The sequence below is a fragment of the Bos grunniens genome, chromosome 12, assembly GCF_055505025.1.
Source record: "Bos grunniens cultivar Pamir isolate PY7600 chromosome 12, Bosgru_T2T1.0, whole genome shotgun sequence".
NCBI classification, from domain to species: domain Eukaryota; kingdom Metazoa; phylum Chordata; class Mammalia; order Artiodactyla; family Bovidae; genus Bos; species Bos grunniens.
Window position 1 is genome coordinate 7,979,902 of NC_141176.1, and position 19,799 is coordinate 7,999,700.

Sequence of the window (19,799 nt, forward strand, 5' to 3'; positions counted from 1 at the left end):
TGTTGGAGAAGACTCTTGAGAATCCCTTGGACTGCAAAGAGATCAAACCAGTCAATCCTAGAGGCAATCAGTCCTGAATATTCATTGGAAGGACTGATGCTGAAGGTGAAGCTCCAATACCTTGGCCACCTGTTGCAAAGAACTGACTCATTGGAAAAGACCCTAATGCTGGAAAAGATTAAAGGCAGGAGGAGAAGAGGACAACAGAGAATGAGATGGTTGGACGGCATCACCGACTCCATGAACATGAGTTTGAAAACACTCCAGGAGTCAGTGATGAACAGGGAGGCCTGGCAAGCTGCAGTCCATGGGGTCTCAAAGAGTCGGACAGGACTGAGCGACTGAACTGAACTGAGGTCATGGGTAGTGAGATGAGAAAAATATCTTGGATGATATGAGTAGGTCCATGTAATCATCAGAATTCTTAAACAACTGAAAAGGGAGACAGAGAGTCAGAGGATACACAACAGAAAAAGAACTGGAGTGGTAAACTTTGAAACAGAAGAGAGTCACAAGCCAAGAATTTCAGGTGTCCTCTAGAACCTGAAAAAGGCAAGAAAATAATCCTTCCGTGTGTGTGTGTGTGTGTGTGTGTGTGTGTTTGTGTGCTCAGTTACTCATCTGTGTCCAACTCTTTTTGACCCCATGGACTGTAACATACCAGTCTTCTGTGTCCACGGTATTTCCAGGATAAGAATCCTAGAATGGGTTGCCATTCCCTCCTTCAGGGAATCTTCCCAACACAGGGGTCAATTGAGCCTGCATCTCTTGCATCTCCTGCATTGGCAGATGGATTCTTTACCACCGTACTCTCTAGGAAGCCCCATGTTATTCCCTAGAGCCTCCAAAAGGAATGTAGCCATGCACTTACTATGATTTTAACATTTGTGACCCAAAAATAGTAAGATAACAAATTTGAATTGTTCTAAACCACAGTATTTTGGTAATTTTGTAGCATCAATGGCTAATGATGTGGGATACTGCTATTACAAAGACTAAAAATGTGTAAGTGGCTTTGATATTGGGTAATGAGTTGAGGCTGAAAGAATTGTAAGGAACATGATTAAAAACAAAAGAAACAAACAAAAACACCTCGATTTCCTTGAAGAGACTCTTAGTAGAAATATGGATATGCTAGTGAGTGAATAGTTAGTGAAAGTGTAGAAAATAATAGATACAAGTTATATTTTCCTAGAGAAAATTTAGTTAATGAAAAACAGACTATCTGAACAAGCATGGATATTAAGGTCCCTGCTGCTGAGAGCTCAGAAGTAAAGATCATGGAAGAGAAAACATGTTAGAGAATATCTGAACTGTTATATAGAGGTTGCTGCTAATCATTAAAAATGGGTATTAAAAAGACTGCAGATGAGGATTCAGAAGAAAATGGGGACCATGCTATTGGAAAGGAAGAAAAAAAAATTTTGTTTGTTTTGTAATGGTAAAAAGCTTAGCTGAACCGTGTCTTAGAGTTACATAAAAAGAAGAATTTTTCAATGATATACAGGATGATTAGCCATAAATATTTTAAGCAGTGTTTAAGATGAAGCCTGATTTACTCTTACTGCTTTCACTATAATATGAAAGAAATGAATTAAGGAAGAGCTGTTAAGAAAATAGGAATCAGGGGTTTTGATGTCTGGAGAACCTCACTTATCCTGATTTCAAAAGATGCTAAAATTAGAAGATTGATTAAAGAAGCCATGCTTTGGAGACACCACCTGATTGTCATGTCCCCTTCAGAGGTACATAACAAGCTTCTGTTTCCAAGCAGAGCTGCATCTCATCAATTATCAGTACTCATCAATTATAGTTTATTTATCAATTGCATGTTGGCTGCCATCTAGGGGGTTGCACAGAGTCGGACACGACTGAAGCGACTTAGCAGCAATAAGCACTATCTGTAACCAGACAGAGATACGTAGATTGCACCGTTTTTTGAGAGTGCTTCAAAAGGGACAAAATGTCCTGTTGCACTGAAGGTTCTTTGAAGAGATTAGGCATCCCATTTGCAGATTCCTCTCAAATAAAAGCCAGAAACAAAGATGAGATTATCTAGGAATGATCTGTGGACCAGCTTTTTATCTAATTAAATGATTTACTGAGACATACATGTGTGACCCAAAATGTTCTTGTGAATGCTGTAACAGTGGGAACATAGCCAGCTTGGTTGGAGAGGGACGAGGACAGGACAAAATAAAGTAAGGCTGGCAAACTCCCAAAATTCTACAGGTAAGTTGATGGCTAATAAAACTACTCAGATGAAAGCCCATGCTACTTTTCATGTAAAAGAAGGATGACTCTGAGGGTTGAACCAAAAGCGTGAAGACAGGACTATGAATTAGAAATGGTTCTTCTCAGGGCTTAAAACCTGATGGGGATTGTCAGGCTGACTTTCAAATTTTCTGATAATATTTCTCTCTCTCTCTGTTTTTTTTTTTTTTTTCCTTTTTTCCTCTTTAAAACGGTTGTGCTTTTAAATGTTTTGTCTGACCTACACTTTTTTAAGAGCAGTTAACTTGTTTCTTGAGTTTCTGGGGTTTACAGATGGAAAGGAATTCTGTCTCAGGAGGGATTATAGTCAGATCCTCCCTTATATCTAGATGATGGCATTTGGGACTTTGGAGCTGATAAAGTATAGATGAGATTTTGGAGTTTGAAATGATGCTGTAGTGAGTTTAGACTTACAGAAATTTTGGGGTGGGATGAATATAGTTTACACATGGAGAACATATGAAAATCAGAGACCAAAGGCAGACTATAGTAGGCACAATATCCCAAGACAACTACATCCTAATCTCTGGACATGTGAATACGTTACAATACATGACAAAGGGGACTTTTTGTTGTGATTAAGAATTTTGAGGTGAAAAGATTATTCTGGATCCTTTGGGCTGTAGGGAATTCCCTGGTGGTCCAGTGGTTAAGATTCCATGCTTCCAAAGCAGGGGACTTTGATTTGATCTCTTGTCAAGGAACTAGGATTCCCATATACCCAGCTTCCCTTGTGGCTCAGATGTTAAAGAATCTACATGCAATGCAGGACACTCAGTTTTGATCCCTGGGTTAGGAAGATGCCCTGGAGAGGGAATGGCAACCCACTCCAGTATTCTTTTCTGGAGTATTCCACTGAGAGAGTAGCCTGGTGGGCTACAGTCCATGAGGTCACAAAAAGTCAGACACAACTGAGCTACTAAACAACAGCAAATATAATTACAAGGGTCTCTATAAGATATAAAAGGAGGAAAGACCATCAGAGAATGCTATGTGGAGACAGAGACAGAGGTTGGAGTCACACAATTTGTAGCGGAAGGGAGAAATACAGATTGAGTCTGGAAGTTGGAAAGCTAGAGAAGGATTGTCTCCTAGAACCTCCAGAAGGAATATGGTACTGCCAACAGGCTTACATTAGGATCTCTGACTTCCAGACATGTAAAAAAATAAATGTTTCATGGTTTCAGAGCACTAAATTTATGGTAACTTATTTTAGCAGTAATAGAAACCTTAAGCAGTGGGAGATAAAATGTTTCAGGACTTAAGGGGCAAAGAGAATGATTCAACTGAAAAATATGTCCAATCTAAAATTATGTTTTATTTGGAAGACTTACTGAGGACTTAAACATGGAATATAGACTCTCGGATAGTTCTGAGAGGCTATTTTGGAGAGGTAAGTGAGAGGCCAGGATATATACAAGTTTTTGCAAAGCAAACAAACACACAAAGCAAAGCAAAAAACAGGTAACTGAAGCATCAAAAGGTTCAGTTCAGTTCAGTCGCTCAGTCGTGTCCGACTCTTGGAGAACTTATGAATCGCAGCATGTCAGGCCTCCCTGTCCATCACCAACTCCTGGAGTTCACTCAAACTCATGTCCATTGAGTTGGTGATGCCATCCAGCCATCTCATCCTCTATTGTCCCCTTCTCCTCCTGCCCCCAATCCCTCCCAGCATCAGGGTCTTTTCCACTGTGTCAACTCTTCGCATGAGGTGGCCAAAGGACTGGAGTTTCAGCTTTAGCATCATTCCTTCCAAAGAACACCCAGGGCTGATCTCCTTTAGAATGGACTGGTTGGATCTCCTTGCAGTCCAAGGGACTCTCGAGAGTCTTCTCCAACACCACAGTCCAAAAGCATCAATTCTTCAGCGCTCAGCCTTCTTCACAGTCCAACTCTCACATCCATACATGACCACAGGAAAAACCATGGCCTTGACTAGACGAACCTTTGTTGGCAAAGTAATGTCTCTGCTTTTGAATATGCTATCTAGCTTGGTCATAACTTTCCTTCCAAGGAGTAAGCATCTCTTAATTTCATGGCTGCAGTCACTATCTGCAGTGATTTTGGAGCCCCCAAAAATAAAGTCTGACATTGTTTCCACTGTTTCCCTATCTATTTCCCATGAAGTGATGGGACCAGATGCCATGATCTTCAAAAAGTTACTGTTAATTAAAGAAAAAAAACTAGACATCTAAAGTTAACGAATTTACCCCTTTTCTAAGAAAGGGAAGATACAAGAGTCTTGGCTTAATGAAAGTACTCCTTTGACATACACCTCAACTATCTCAATATTTTCTGTCCATCCTGAATCCCCTTAAGGTGCACATTGGCTTGATGACCTCATATCCTTTGTTTACTGATATGGCAGGTGGCATTCTTTGTCCACAGTTACAGTGGCAAGGAGGCTTCGCCTGTGGCTCAGGGTTAAAGAATCCACATGAAACGCATGAAATGTAGGAGATGCGAGTTTGATCCCTGGAGGAGGGCATGGCAGCCCCCTCCAGTGTTCTTGCCCAGAGCATCCCATGGGCAGAGTAGCAAAGAGTTGGACATGACTGAAGCAACTTAGCATACATTCATGATAGGAGGGTCCTGGTCTTCTTACCCAGACCCATGAAATGGGACAGGAATAGTACTTTCATGACAGCTGCTTGTGATGGGCTCTTCCCTACCAGTGCTCCTTGTGGCCTTGGTATCTCCAGTTACAACATGGACACCTCCAACATAGGGGGGACAAAGGGAAATTTGTTGTGGTAGAATTCTTGCCAGTGCCACCCATCAACTCTTAGTCAAGTAGGGAAGTGTGAGTGAGCCAGCAGAAGAGAAAAATATTTCACCTGGTCACTCATTTTTAGTGGGAATAGTTGTGTCAGGCTCCTCTATTGTCCAAGAACTCTCATTTGATCAAGAGATTAAGTGAGATTATTTATTTTATATTGCATGAGATCACTCTGAGTCAGGATCATCACATGGGACAACATGTGCATAGAAGTCATAAAACAACTTGCAGTTGTGTTTTTCGTTCAGTTATGGGATGTCAGTGAATATTCATTGGAAGGACTGGTGCTGAAGCTGAAGCTCCAATATTTTGGGCATGTGATGTAAAGAGTTGACTCTTTGGAAAAGACCCTGATGCTGGGAAAGATTCAAGGCAGGAGGAGAAGGGGACGACAGAGGACGAGATGGTTGGATGGCATTACTGACTCAATAGACATGAATTTGAGCAAGTTCCAGGAGATGGCGAAGGACAGGGAAGACAGAGGTGCTGCAGTCCATGGGGTCAAAAAGAGTTGGACAAGACTTAGTGACTAAACAATGGAGTGTGAAATCAGTTCAGCTTCACACCACTTCACAACCTTTGTTTGCTGGTTATTTTATTTCCAGAATTTTAGTTTTGCTTGACATAAATGAGCAGAGACAAGCTAGACTATACATTTTTGCTGAACCAGACTTCCCCATATGTTTCTATCCCTCCTAAAACTGCAGATTTTCATAAAACATTTCAGATACTTAATAATACACACACACACACGCACACGCACACACACACACACACACATAAAACTTTTTAAGCATACAAAGAGTCGAGTAGACAAGAATAATATGCAGGACTATAGTATTTGAGCTCAAAAAGATTCTGCTCCCCAAAGCACAAAAATACTAGCAAGTGTTCAGAGAACTCTTTCTCCCACATATTTGGAAATATTCATGCACCAGCAAATCATACTCCATGCCCCTTGATGTATTACATTAGAAGTTCCACAGAGTGAGTGATCACAACCTCAAAACATGTTTTCTTTTCTCATCCCACTTACCTCAACAACTGAAGCATGACCTTTTTTAATAACAAGAATATATTTCAATTCAGTTTAAGTATCAGCACTGCATCTTTATTCTGGTAGCCTTCTGCCTGCATGAACACATTCATAATAATATATATTGCCCATTATATATATTTATATTATACACTTTTTTCTTAAGAAGTGTGGTGAAACATCACATAGAGATGATGAATTATTCCCAGCATTTTTAGTGTGTTTTCAACAATTATTATTGTGGAAAATTGTTTTTATTTCCATGGATTTAAGTTATGATGCTTCTAGTTTAAGGTGGAACACTGAAACACAGATTTAGTTTCTCCATTCTTAAAGACCCTTTAAATCAGGAATCCATAGCCAGGCTACCTGAGTTTGAATGAATTTAAACTCAAATGCATATATTTATTTTAAGTTATCTATAACGGAAAATGAACTTTCCTTCAATTACATGGGCAGGCAACAAACATCCTAGCATTAGCAATTTTACGGCTTTCAGTTCAGTTCGGTTGCTCAGTCATGTCCGACTCTTTGCAACCGCATGGACTGCAGCATGCCAGGCCTCCCTGTCCATCACCAACTTTTCATTTTTCACTTTATGGCTTTATTATCATTAAAAATCACAAGTAGTTTTATGTCACATTTTACCTATTAGAGACATAAAAATTTAGATTTTACTGATTATTACCAAATTATGATACATTTTACAATGGTAACTCTATTTTTATTTAATGTATGACTGGAGACATATTCATTCTTATATTAAAATGGTTGTTTAATATATTTGTATATCCATTTTTAATGCAGTTGTTTTCCGTTATATTCCTGTATATTTTATTTTATGAATTTAAATCATTAGGTGGAACACTCTATAGGTTTTCCTAGCCTAACAAAGAGATGTATGGAACAAATGTATAAAGAATCTATACTTCAAAAGGATAGTAAATATATTTTAAAACAAAATATCAAACAATAAAATGAGAGAGGAAAAATAAGATCAAAATCAAAATTTTGGAAGTCATAGTCTGACGGACAGGTGGTAACTGAGAAGTAGCTATTGAGCTGAATACAAAACCAGGAGAATGTAAAGCAAAAAACAAACCAACTGATATAATAAATGTACCCAGGGATTCCAAAATTGGCAATATTAGCTGCACCTAAAAATAAAGTGAATGTGGCATTAGATAGAATTGGTTAAGCAACTACTCAAGTCTAGGGTGGACCTCCTCCCCTATTCTGGCACTTTGTCTAACTGTGATTGTGCATGTAAATATGATCTGATGGTTTATTTTGAGAAAAAAAGTGAAAGAAAGGAACACGGCCACAATGTAATAAAGCTATACATAGAAGAACTATAAAAGAAAGGTCTTAATGACCCAAATAGCCACAACGGTGTGGTCACTCACTAAGAGCTGAACATCCTGGAGTGTGAGGTCAAGTGGGCCTCAAGAAGCATTGTGAGGAACAAATTTAATGGAGGTGATGGAATTCCAGTTGACCTATTTCAAATCCTAAAGATGATGCTGTTAAAGTGCTGCACTCAATATGCCAGCAAATTTGGAAAACTCAGCAGTGGCCACAGGACTGGAAAAGATCAGTTTTCATTCCAATGTAAAAGAAGGGCAATGCCAAAGAATGCTCAAACTGCCATACAATTTTTCTTATTTCACATGCCAGCAAAGTAATGTTCAAAATCCTTCAAGCTAGGCATCAGCAGCATAAACTCACAACTTCCGGATGTACAAGCTGAGTTTAGAAGAGAAGAGGAACGAGAGATCAAATTGCCAACATCCGTTGGATCATGGAGAAAACAAGGGAGTTTCAAAATAACTTCTACTTCTGCTTCACTGACAGTGTGAAAGCTTTTTACTGTGTGCATCACAACAAACTGAATAGTCTTAAATAAATGGGAGTACCAGATCATCTTTCCTGTCTCCTGAGAAACGTGTATGTAGGTCAAGAAGAAACAGTTAGAATTGGACATAAAACAATGGACTTGTTCAAAATTGGGAAAGGAGTACATCAAGGCTGTATAGTGTCACTGTGCTCATTTGACTTTTATGCAGAGTACATCATGAAAAATGCTGGACTGGATGAATCACAAGGTAAGATCAAGATTGCTGGGAGAAATATCAACAATCCCAGATACACAGATGATACCACTCTAATGGCAGAAAGTGAAGAGGAACTAAAGAGTCTGTTGATGAGGGTGAAAGAGGAGAGTGGAAAAACCTGGCTTAAAATTCAATATTCAAAAAACTAAGATCGTGGCATTCACTCCCATCACTTCATAGCAAGTAGAAGGGAAAAAAGTGAAATCAATGACAGATTTTATTTTCTTGCACTCCAAAATCACTGCAGACAGTGACTGTAGCCATGAAATTAGAAGACACTTAAGATGGTTAGATAGCAATGAACATGAATCTGGGCAAACTCAGAGACAGTGGAAGACAGAGGAGCCTGGTGGGCTACTTGCCAATTACAGATTATTTATCAATTACCTCGTCCTTAATAAATGCTATCTGAAACCAGGCACAGTTGCTTGGATTGGTATGTAATATCTGAGCAGAGCCCTGATTTGCCTTGTATTTTGTGTACTTACACCATCTTTGAAGTTTTGTGGCAGGGGAGATTAAGAATCAAATCCTCAGACAACCCTAAATGTAGAGGATGGCCAGGCCAGTTAAATATTTAATTTGATACCAAACTTTAAAAACTCTAATCTTCATGTATGAGCTTTCTGAAAGATAGACCTATAATTTACATGCTGAGGATAGGAAGAGTGTTCTGGAGATATCTGAAGAACATAAAGAAAAAGTCCTAACAATACTAACTTTCTTGATTTCAAATACAGCATCACAACTAGAACATGCTCCAGAAGAACAAGCTCCAACTATAAGCAAAGGGTTCCAGGCAGAATTTTAGTGATCAGTTATAAAAAATGAGAAATGGTCAAAAATCCAGGCATTTCAGATAAAACTTCTGATATGGAAATAAGAAGTCACATCTCACAGATGCAAATAAAAGTACAAAAATTAAGAAATAAAGTTTATATTTACATTTAGTTAATGAAGAGCATTCTTTATAAAATAATAATAAAAATCTAAGGATAAAATAACAATATTCAGGAAATGTAAAGTGTTCTCTAAAAAAAAAATGTAATAAAACTGCATTTAGAGTCCTTAATTCCCTTTCACTCTAAATAGGCTATTTTATACTGTTACACTATTTTATCCTATTTAGTCATTTTATTATGGAAAGCACTCTATAATTTGTAAGTGATATCAAGAGATATCTTATATCTTGAAAGTCTGAATACTTGTGATGTCTAAACATTTGTCTCCACCTTCCAGTTTTGCTCTGTTCAGTTCAGTTTAGTTCAGCTGCTCAGTTATGTCTGACTCTTTGAGACCCAGCACACCTGGCTTCCCTGTCCATCGCCAACTCCCAGAGCTTGTTTAAACTCATGTCCATCGAGTTGGTGATGCCATCCAATCATCTCATCCTCTGTCATCCCAGTCTACTCCTGCCTTTAATCTTTCCCAACATCAGGGTCTTTTCCAATGAGTTAGTTCTTCGCATCAGGTGGCCAAAGTATTGGAGTTTCAGCTTCAGCATCAGTCCTTCCAATGTATATTTAGGTCTGATCTCCTTTAGGATGGACTGGTTTGATCTCCTTGCAGTCCAAGGGACTCTCAAGAGTCTTCTCCGACACCACAGTTTAAAAACATCAGTTCTTCGGTGCTCGGCTTTCTTTATAGTCCAACTGTCACATCCATACATGACTACTGGAAAAAAACATACGTTTGAATAGAGAGACCTTTGTTGGCAAGTAATGTTTCTGCTTTTTAATATGCTGTCTAGGTTTGTCATAGCTTTTCTTCCAAGAAACAACTGTCTTTTAATTTTGCTCTATAAACAACAAAATAGTAGGTATTCCTGTCTGCAGGAAAGATCTGCAAAGAAAAGAAGTCAAGAACCACATTTCACTAAACAATCTCTTCTACAAATGAAGTAGCTTCACTTTCATTAATCTTTTATTTGTTTTTTTATTTTTTTAGGAGAAACTTAACTTGTCTTTTGCATTGTGTACTTACATGTTTGTTTGTTTGTTTTCCAAAATCCTATTTGTCTAATACAGAACACAAGCACATTTCTAAAGACAGTTTTATCCGTGATTATTTTCTGTAAAAAGTAGTTTAATAAATGTGTTAGATTTTGCTGCTTATAAAGATCTTTGTAATGTATTCTTTGTTTTGTGTTATATTGTTAAATAATCAATTAAATATTTTTATATTATTTTTATGTTATATAAAAACAAACTGCATGCTGAATTTGATCTTCAGGCAATAGTTTGCCAACATCTGATCTAATCCACCAGAGGAAGCTTTCCTGATTAAAAAAACCAATAGTTCATTACAGTAATGTAACTTAAAGCTGTATTTACAGGTGGAGTGAGCACATTACACACCTTGAATTATATTGAATTTATGGACAACTAAAGTCTCAGTATTTTTTCATATTAGCTTATCATAAATCTACATATCTGCCACAATGCAGATAGCTAAAACTTTATTTACTTTACCCCTTGTCCATTTTAGTTAAGAACAGGTGTCATTTAACCTTCTTTTTTAAACCTGTATAGAGCCAGGCAGTGAATATTTTATTTGGTAGGTTTAAAACTTTCTGTTGGAAAAAAAAAATTTAAAAAAAATAAATAAAACTTTCTGTTGCACTCAATTCTCTCCTTGTAGTAGAAAAGAAGCCATAGACAGAACATAAATGAATAGATATAATTTTTTTTTTGCATTACAACTTTATTTATAAAAAAAAGTTTCCCTTTGCAATTGTTATTATAGACTAAGGAGATCATTTACTGATGGTGTTGCTGTTGGATTACATATTTCTCCCAGTTTCAGATAATCTGAAAAGCATATGTACTTTCTGTTAAGGTGAAGATAATATGATTAGTAGGAGAAGTGGAACATTCTCTCTTAAATTTGAGAACAATTAAAATATATATATCACTCTCTTAATCTGGAATTCAAGTATATATATATATATATATATATATATATATATATGAAATTATTGCCATAGGAGTTTCCACTTATTATCATTTTTATATATGTATGTAAGATGTGTTTATATATATTTACACATGACATGTAATGCATATTTATAGACATATATATTAATTTCATAAACAGACAAATTCAAAGTAAAAAGCAAATTCATTCACTTAAAGCACCTAAATGATAAGTGACATTGACATTGCATATATAATTTGTCACAATACATATATATGCCTTTAACATGTTTCTAAAATACATACATATGACATTATGTAATATCAAAGTTATATATAGATATAGTGCACTATATACAACACTAAGTTGTGAGAGAAGTAGAAAATGAACAATAAGAATTCAGACAAGGAACATCACTTTTAAATAAATGAAATAGTATGCAGAGTATATTATGCAAAATACTAGGCTGGATGAATCACGGGCTGGAATCAAAATCATCAGGAGAAATATCAACAACCTCAGACATAAGAATGATACAACTCTAATGGCAGAAAGTGAAGAGGAACGAGAGAGCTTCTTGATAAGGATGAAGGAGAGTGAAAAAGTTGGCTTAAAACTCAACATTCAAAAAACTAAGATCATGGCATCCAGTCCCATCACTTCATGGCAAACAGAAGGGGGAAAAGTAGAAAGAGTTGCAGACTTTATTTTCTTGGGCTCCAAAATCACTGTGGATGGTGACTGCAGCCATGAAATTAAGACAGTTGCTCCTTGTAAGGAAAGCTATGAGAAACCACCTAGACAGCTTAGTAAAAAGCAGAGATATCACTTTGCTAACAAAGGCCCACATGGTCAAAGCTATTGTTTTTCCAGTAGTCATGTACGGATGTGAGAGTTGGACCATAAAGAAAACTGAGCACCAAAGAATTGATGCTTTCAAATTGTGGTACTGGAAAAGACTCTTGAGAGTTCCTTAAACCGCAAGGAGATCACACCAGTCCATCCTAAAGGAAATCAACCCTGAGTATTCATTGGAAGTACTGATACTGAAGCTGAAACTCCAATACTTTGCCTACCTGATACTAAGAGCTGACTCACTGGAAAATAGCCTGATGCTGGGGAAGAATGAATTCAAAAGGAGAAGAGGGTGGGGGAGGATGAAATGGTTAGGTAGTATCACTGACTCAGGAGATCAGTGAGACAGTGAAGGACAGGAGAAGTATGGTGTGCTACAGGTCATGGGATCACAAAGTTGGACACAACTTAGCAACTGAACAACAACAACAGTAAACAAAGTGGTATAATGTTTCATGGTGTAGACATTATTTTGATCTCCAGGAACTTTGGCCTGCAATGGTTTGGAGTGAACCTCTGGGCTCCCAACCAGAGACAGAGGCCAGGTCCCAGCAGTGAAAGCACCAGATCTTAGCAACTAGACCAGTGGTCAGTGGCAAGGGCTCTGACCCTTTGGCTTTGCAGAAAGGAATTTTCACAAGACAGAAAGTAGTAAGCAAGTAAAGTATTTATTAAGAGAAAAAGAGCACAGTATGTGTCCACAGACACATGGACAGACTCAGAGGGTGAGTCCTTGAGTTGCTGAGTCACACCCTCAAGGCAGTTTCAATTACGGTTTACTTTGGTGAATCATTTTGATTTGCCTGGTTCACAGCCCATATTTTGTAGACCCTAGGATACTCCCATGTGTGTGCATGCATGTCTTAGCCAAAATGGATCCTTCTACAAAGGCCTGTGGGTAGCTTAGCATCACTCCTCTTTGACTTTCAAGGAGTATTTCTGTGCATGTGTGGTTGGGGAGCTCTCCTGACTCTGAGAATGAGAAATATGTGGTATGACAGGGCCCAGTCTCTTCCTTGAATTGTCCTGCTATTCTCATCTTGGAGTTTCAGTCCATGGGAAATGAATCTTCAATTGCTTTACCCTCAGAAGTGGGAAAAGAGGCAATTAAATCCTGCTTCAATTTGACAAGACTGTCAAAGAGTAACAGGATTTCATATAATAAGGCCGGATAATGGCAGCATTAGGGGGAAATTGTGAGCAAAATTGGGGAATGTGAGTATAGGATGGGCAAAAAGAATTAACTAGATACTTAAGTGCAGGAACTTAAGGCAATAACTGGGAAAATAAGAATGAGTTCCCCCCACCTCCCAGGGCCAGAATACATACTCACAAAAAGATGAGGACTATCAAATAAAATTTGGAATCAGACAGAAACAGAATAAAAAGATTCAATTTAAATTATCACAACAGGTGAGAGAAGTTAAGGTCCACTGGGGTTTGTGTGTCTGTGCTCAGTTGCTATGGTCATGTCCTGATCTTTGCAACCCTGTAGACTATAGCCCTCCAGGCTCCTCTGTCCATGGGGATTCTCCAGAAAGAATACTGGTGTGGGTTGCCAAGTCCCTTCTCCAGGGGATCTTCCCCAACCAGGGATCTGAAAGGCTGTTGTTGAATGACACAAAGATGTCGGGATGCTTGGCCTCCGGAGAAGAATTCAATCCGGGGCCAGAAACGAGGCTTGATCACTCAGAGCTTTTGTGTAATAAAGTATAAAAGAGATAGAGAAAGCTTCTGACATAGGCATCAGAAGGGGGCAGAAAGAGTACACCCCTGCTAGTCTTCAACTGGATGTTATATAGTCACCAGCAGTCTGTTAATGAAGAAAGGAGTGTCTTAAAACTCAGAATGGCACCAGGCCCATCACCCATATGATGCATTTTGAGATAATCTTGACACCAGATGATTCATCCCAGGCAATAAAATTATTAACTTGAATCTTGTAGAAGGGCAGATTACCATACAAACAGTTTCATTTACATAGACTAAGGGAACAATATCTGAGTATAACATACTGGTTTGTCAAGTAGGTTCTGAGCCATTAGGTGGAAACGACTTGAAGACAGAGTCTGGGATAAATGCATAGTATATTAAAATAGCTTAAGACAAACAAAGATGCCTTAGAAAGCATCACTACAAACAAAGCTAGTGGTGGTGATGGAATTCCAGTTGAGCTATTCCAAATCCTGAAAGATGATGCTGTGAAAGTGCTGTGCTCAATATGCCAGCAAATTTGGAAAACTCAGCAGTAGCCACAGGACTGGAAAAGGTCAGTTTTCATTCCAATCCCAGAAAAAGGCAATGCCAAAGAATGCTCAAACTACCACACAATTTCACTCATCTCACACACTAGTAAAGTAATGCTCAAAATTCTCCAAGCCAGGCTTCAGCAATATGTGAACCATGAACTTCCAGATGTTCAAGTTGGTTTTAGAAAAGGCAGAGGAACCAGAGATCAAATTGCCAACATCTGCTGGATCATGGAAAAAGCAAGAGAGTTCCAGAAAAACATCTATTTCTGCTTTTTTGACTATGCCAAAGCCTTTGATGGTGTGGATCACAATAAACTGTGGAAAATTCTGAAAGATGGGAATACCAGACCACCTGACCTGCCTCTTGAGAAATCTGTATGCAGGCAGGAACCAACAGTTAGAACTGGACATGGAAAAACAGACTGGTTCCAAATAGGAAAAGGAGTTCGTCAAGGCTGTATATTGTCACCCTGCTTATTTAACTTCTATGCAGAGTACATCATGAGAAACGCTGGACTGGAAGAAGCACAAGCTGGAATCAAGTTTCCTGGGAGAAATCTCAATAACCTCAGATATGCAGATGACACCACCCTTATGGCAGAAAGTGAAGAGGAACTAAAAAGCCTCTTGATGAAAGTGAAAGAGGAGAATGAAAAAGTTGGCTTAAAGCTCAACACTCAGAAAATGAAGATCATGGCATCTGGTCCCATCACTTCATGCAAAATAGATAGGGAAACAGTGGAAACAGTGTCAGACTTTATTTTGGGGGGCTCCAAAATCACTGCAGATGGTGACTGCAGCCATGAAATTAAAAGACACTTAGTCCTTGGAAGAAAAGTTATGACCAACTTAGATAGCATATTGAAAAGCAGAGACATTACTTTGTCAACAATGGTCCATCTATTCAAGGCTACAGTTTTTCCTGTGGTCATGTATGGATGTGAGAGTTGGACTGTGAAGAAAGCTGAGCACCGAAGAATTGATGCTTTTGAACTGTGGTGTTGGAGAAGACTCTTGAGAGTCCCTTGAACTGCAAGGAGATCCAACCAGTCCATTCTAAAGGAGATCAGCCCTGGGTGTTCTTTGGAAGGAATGATGCTAAAGCTGAAACTCCAGTATTTTGGCCACCTCATGCGAAGAGTTGACTCATTGGAAAAGACTCTGATGCTGGGAGGGATTGGGGGCAGGAGGAGAAAGGGACGACAGAGGATGAGATGGCTGGATGGCATCACTGACTCAATGGACGTGAGTCTGAGTGAACTCCGGGAGTTGGTGATGGACAGGGAGGCCTGGCATGCTGTGATTCATGGGGTCGCAAAGAGTCGGACACGACTGACTGACTGAACTGAACTGAACTGAGGACAAACATTTCCATAAGAAATATGCATTGGTTATCTCAAAGTTTGAGAATAGTTAACTTCAGGTGAAACCAGGTGTCATTATGGCTAAACAGTATTTTAAGAGAAAACTCCTTTTAAATATGTATAGAGAAGGAAAAAAGTATCACTAGTTTGTTTTCTCCTGAAGCTTAAGAGAGATAAAAATGTCTGATCCTTGCAGGCTCTTTCCTCCATTTGGAGACCCCTGGCCTTCCTGCCTGTTACCCTCTCAGATCCAACCTGCATTAAACATTAGGATGAAAAGTGGAAGTGTCAGTCTCATCCAACTCTTTTACACTCATGGATTGCCCACCAGGCTCCTCTGTCTGTAGAATTCTTCAAGCAAAAATACTGGAGTGGGTTATTATGCCCTTCTCCAGAGAATCTTCCCAACCCAGGAATCAATCCCAGGTCTCCTGCATTGTGGGCCACCAATGAAGCCAGGCCCATTAGGGTGAGATAGTGAGAGAATATCGAAGGACTTTAGGGGCAAGGTTAATCAAAAGGCTATGTAAAGAACACTGAGTTTGCAAATCTTTTTCCTCTGTGATTTGGGCTCTGTATCTGATAATTGCTACCATCAAAGTTAAGCTCTCACTCTCCCATTGGAATTGGGAGATAGTGGTCTTATCTCTTGAGAAGTTTACGTGTCAAAGATTTGGTTTCCAGGTGCTTAATCAACCCATTTCCTAGGCTGTAAAATTAGCAAGTGATTGAGACAGGTGGCTCAGTGGTAAAGAATCTGTTTGTGAATGCAGGAGCCATGGAAGACTAGGATTTGATTCCTGCGTCAGGAAGTTGCCCTGAAGGAGGAAATGTGTACTCACTCCAGTATTCTTGCCTGGAAAATACTGTAGATAGAGGAGCCCATTTTGCTATACAGTCTATGGGGTCACATGACTCTTCAACCCCAAAGAGTCGAACATGATAGAGAAGCTAAACAACAAAGCAAGATATTTAGAAATATTTCAGATTAAAGTTCATAACATAACCCACTCTTTAATATCAAATAGTATGCAATATCAAAAGTTTCATTATTTTATTGCTTTTAATTTGCTCTCATAGCAAAACATAGTATAATAGCCACATGATCCCCCTGCATATCGGATATATAGACTATTAATTTTATTACTAGGAACTATTTGAAGAGCAAGTACATATAGAATTCCTCCTCTGGGTTTTTTTCAAATAGACTTGGAAATTGTAAATTATATACAACTTGATTTGAACCACTGGTGTTAACTGATAGTATTGTAGATCAAAGAAGTCTGAGACAACAGGCTTCAGTAAAAAGACAGAAAAATAACTAAGAGACTGCTCTTTGTACACACTCCAGATGATTTCTCTTGCCTATCAGGATTCTTTCTTGTTTGGACTGCCGCTTGGTCAGTTTGTTTTAATCTGCATCCCTAACAGCAAGACACAACAGAAAGCTGGCAAAACACCATCTGTGTCAGATCAGAGGCAGAGTTGGGCTGAGTGTCATCAGCATACTGATGGACTAATGTTGCCAGTGTCCCTTTTCTCATTACAAGACAAAATACCACATCAACTGGTCTTTCTTCCTTAGCTTTTCAAACCTTATGAAGCTTTCCAATAAGTTAAAGTTCATAACAGATGTTTAGCACAAGTGAGTACATTAAATACTGATATATAGACTTTAATGGCAAGAATTCCATTCTGGTTTCAGTTTGATGTCCTTGGTTTAAAAACAAAATTTGTCCTTTGAATACCTATAAATATATATATGTATATATGTGTGTGTGTGTGTGTGTGTGTGTGTGTATATATATATGTATAAACACCTATAAAATATATAGGTATTATCTGGGTCATGAAGATCTTTTTTGTACAGTTCTTCTGTGTATTCTTGCCACCTCTTCTTAATATCTTCTGCTTCTGTTAGGTCCATACCATTTCTGTCCTTTATCGAGCCCATCTTTGCATGAAATGTTCCCTTGGTATCTCTAATTTTCTTGAAGAGATTTCTAGTCTTTCCCATTCTGTTGTTTTCCTCTATTTCTTTACATTGATCCCTGAGGAAGGCTTTCTTATTTCTCCTTGCTGTTCTTTGGAACTCTGCATTCAGATGCTAATATCTTTCCTTTTCTCCTTTGCTTTTCACTTCTCTTCTTTTCACAGCTATTTGTAAGGCCTCCTTAGACAGCCATTTTTTCTTTTTTGCATGTCTTTGTATATATAATTTTTATATATGAGGATACATAAATATGTTTCTACTTATAAATAAAGCTAAAGGTGATGCAAGGGATGAAGTTATACCATCTGAAAGCTTTTAATTTATAGAAAAAATTAATGTATTCCGTTTCCATATGGCTGAAAAATAAATCAGCAATGAGACAAAAACAGAGGCTTGAAATTTTGGAAACTCAGAAAAATCTTTAGGTGAGCAAAAATATTTATTAAAAAATCAGCACATCACAGATTTCTTAATCCTAACTAATACTTATTAATAATATATTGGAATGCATACCAATATAAACTTTTAAGTTTTGAAAAATTTTTGAAAGATTTCATGTTTCTTCCAGAAAGTTTTTTTTATAAATTTGCTTCTCCATGCTGTCAACACCACTGTCTATTTTTAAAATAAAATCATTGTGGAGCCCTATACCAAGGGCTTCCTTGGTGTCTCAGAGGGTAAAGACTCTGCCTGCAATGCAGGGGACCCAGGTTCCATCCTTGGGTTGGGAAAATCCCCTAGAGAAGGAAATGGCAACCCACTGTGGTACTCTTGCCTTTGAAAATTCCATGGACAGAGAAGCCTGGTGGGCTACACTCGATGTGGTAGCAATGAATCAGAAAGGACGGAGAGACTTCACTTTCACTTTTATGCCAAGGTAACAGGTGTTGAGCCTGTACCAATGTCACAGGATAAAAATCTCTGAAACTGACCAAGCCCCATAGCAACTGTTGCCACGAGCCTCCAGATTTAAACCGGCCAGTTCCTTGACCCCATACTAGGTAAAATACCCTACCCTATTATCCATCCTATATCATCCTAACCAATCACCTAATGCCACCATTTCAGTAGGAATTTTCTCTATCTTGAAACTATAAAAATTGCCTGCTAGCGCACAAAAGAGCTCAGCTCTCCCTTGAGCTAGCCTGCTGTTCTAAAAGTTCCTGCTCTAACAAATTTTATACTCTCATTCTGTCTCACGTCTAGAAATCCTTTTTCAAGCTGCACGTGGACCATGACAATTATATCTACCTGTATGCACATTGGTGAAAAAAACAGACATATACATGTACATGTATATAAATATGTAGAGTGAGAGTACATGAGAGAATCATCTGAACTAATATAAAATTTAATGCATGGCACTAAAGCAGCAGCTGCACTGTTGTGGAACAACCAAGAAGGGATACCCCACATTCAAAGGCAGAGAAGCCCTAGCAAAAATGGTAGGAGAGGTGAAATCACATTTAGAATCAAACCACATACCAATCAGAAATGCTCAGAGGGCTCAAACAAACCTTGTGTGCACCAGGTCCCAGAGACCCCACAGAGACTGAGACAGAACTGGGAGCATCTCCTGTGGAGGTATGGCTCAGCAGTGGCCTGCCACAAGGACAGGGGTTCTGGGTGCAATAGACCTGGGTGTGGCATAAGCCCTCTTGGAGGAGGTCACCATTAAGCCCACCATAGAGCTACCAGAACTTACACAGGACTGGGAAATAGACTCTTGGAGGGCACAAACAGAAACTTGTGCACCAGGACCCAGGAGAAAGGAGCAATGACCCCACAAGAGACTGACCCAGACTTGCCCGAGAGTGTCCAGGAGTCTCCAGCAGAGATGTGGGTTGGCACTGGCCTGCTGCAGGGTTCGAGGTACTGAGTGTAGCAGTGACTGCATGGGACCTTTTGAAGGAGGTCACCATTATCTTCATTGCTCCACCATAGTTTGGCCCAGGTAAATAACAGGGAGAAAGGGAGAGGGAATAACTGGAGAAGGGAATGGCAAACCACTTCAGTATTCCTGCCTTGAGAACCCCATGAACAGTATGAAAAGGCAAAAAGACAGAACACCGAAAGATGACCTCCCCAGGTCGGTAGATGTGCAATATGCTACTGGAGATCAGTGGCGTACTAACTCCAGAAAAACTGAAGAGACGGAGTCAAAGCAAAAACAACACCCAGTTGTGGATGTGACTGGTGATGGAAGTAAAGTCTGA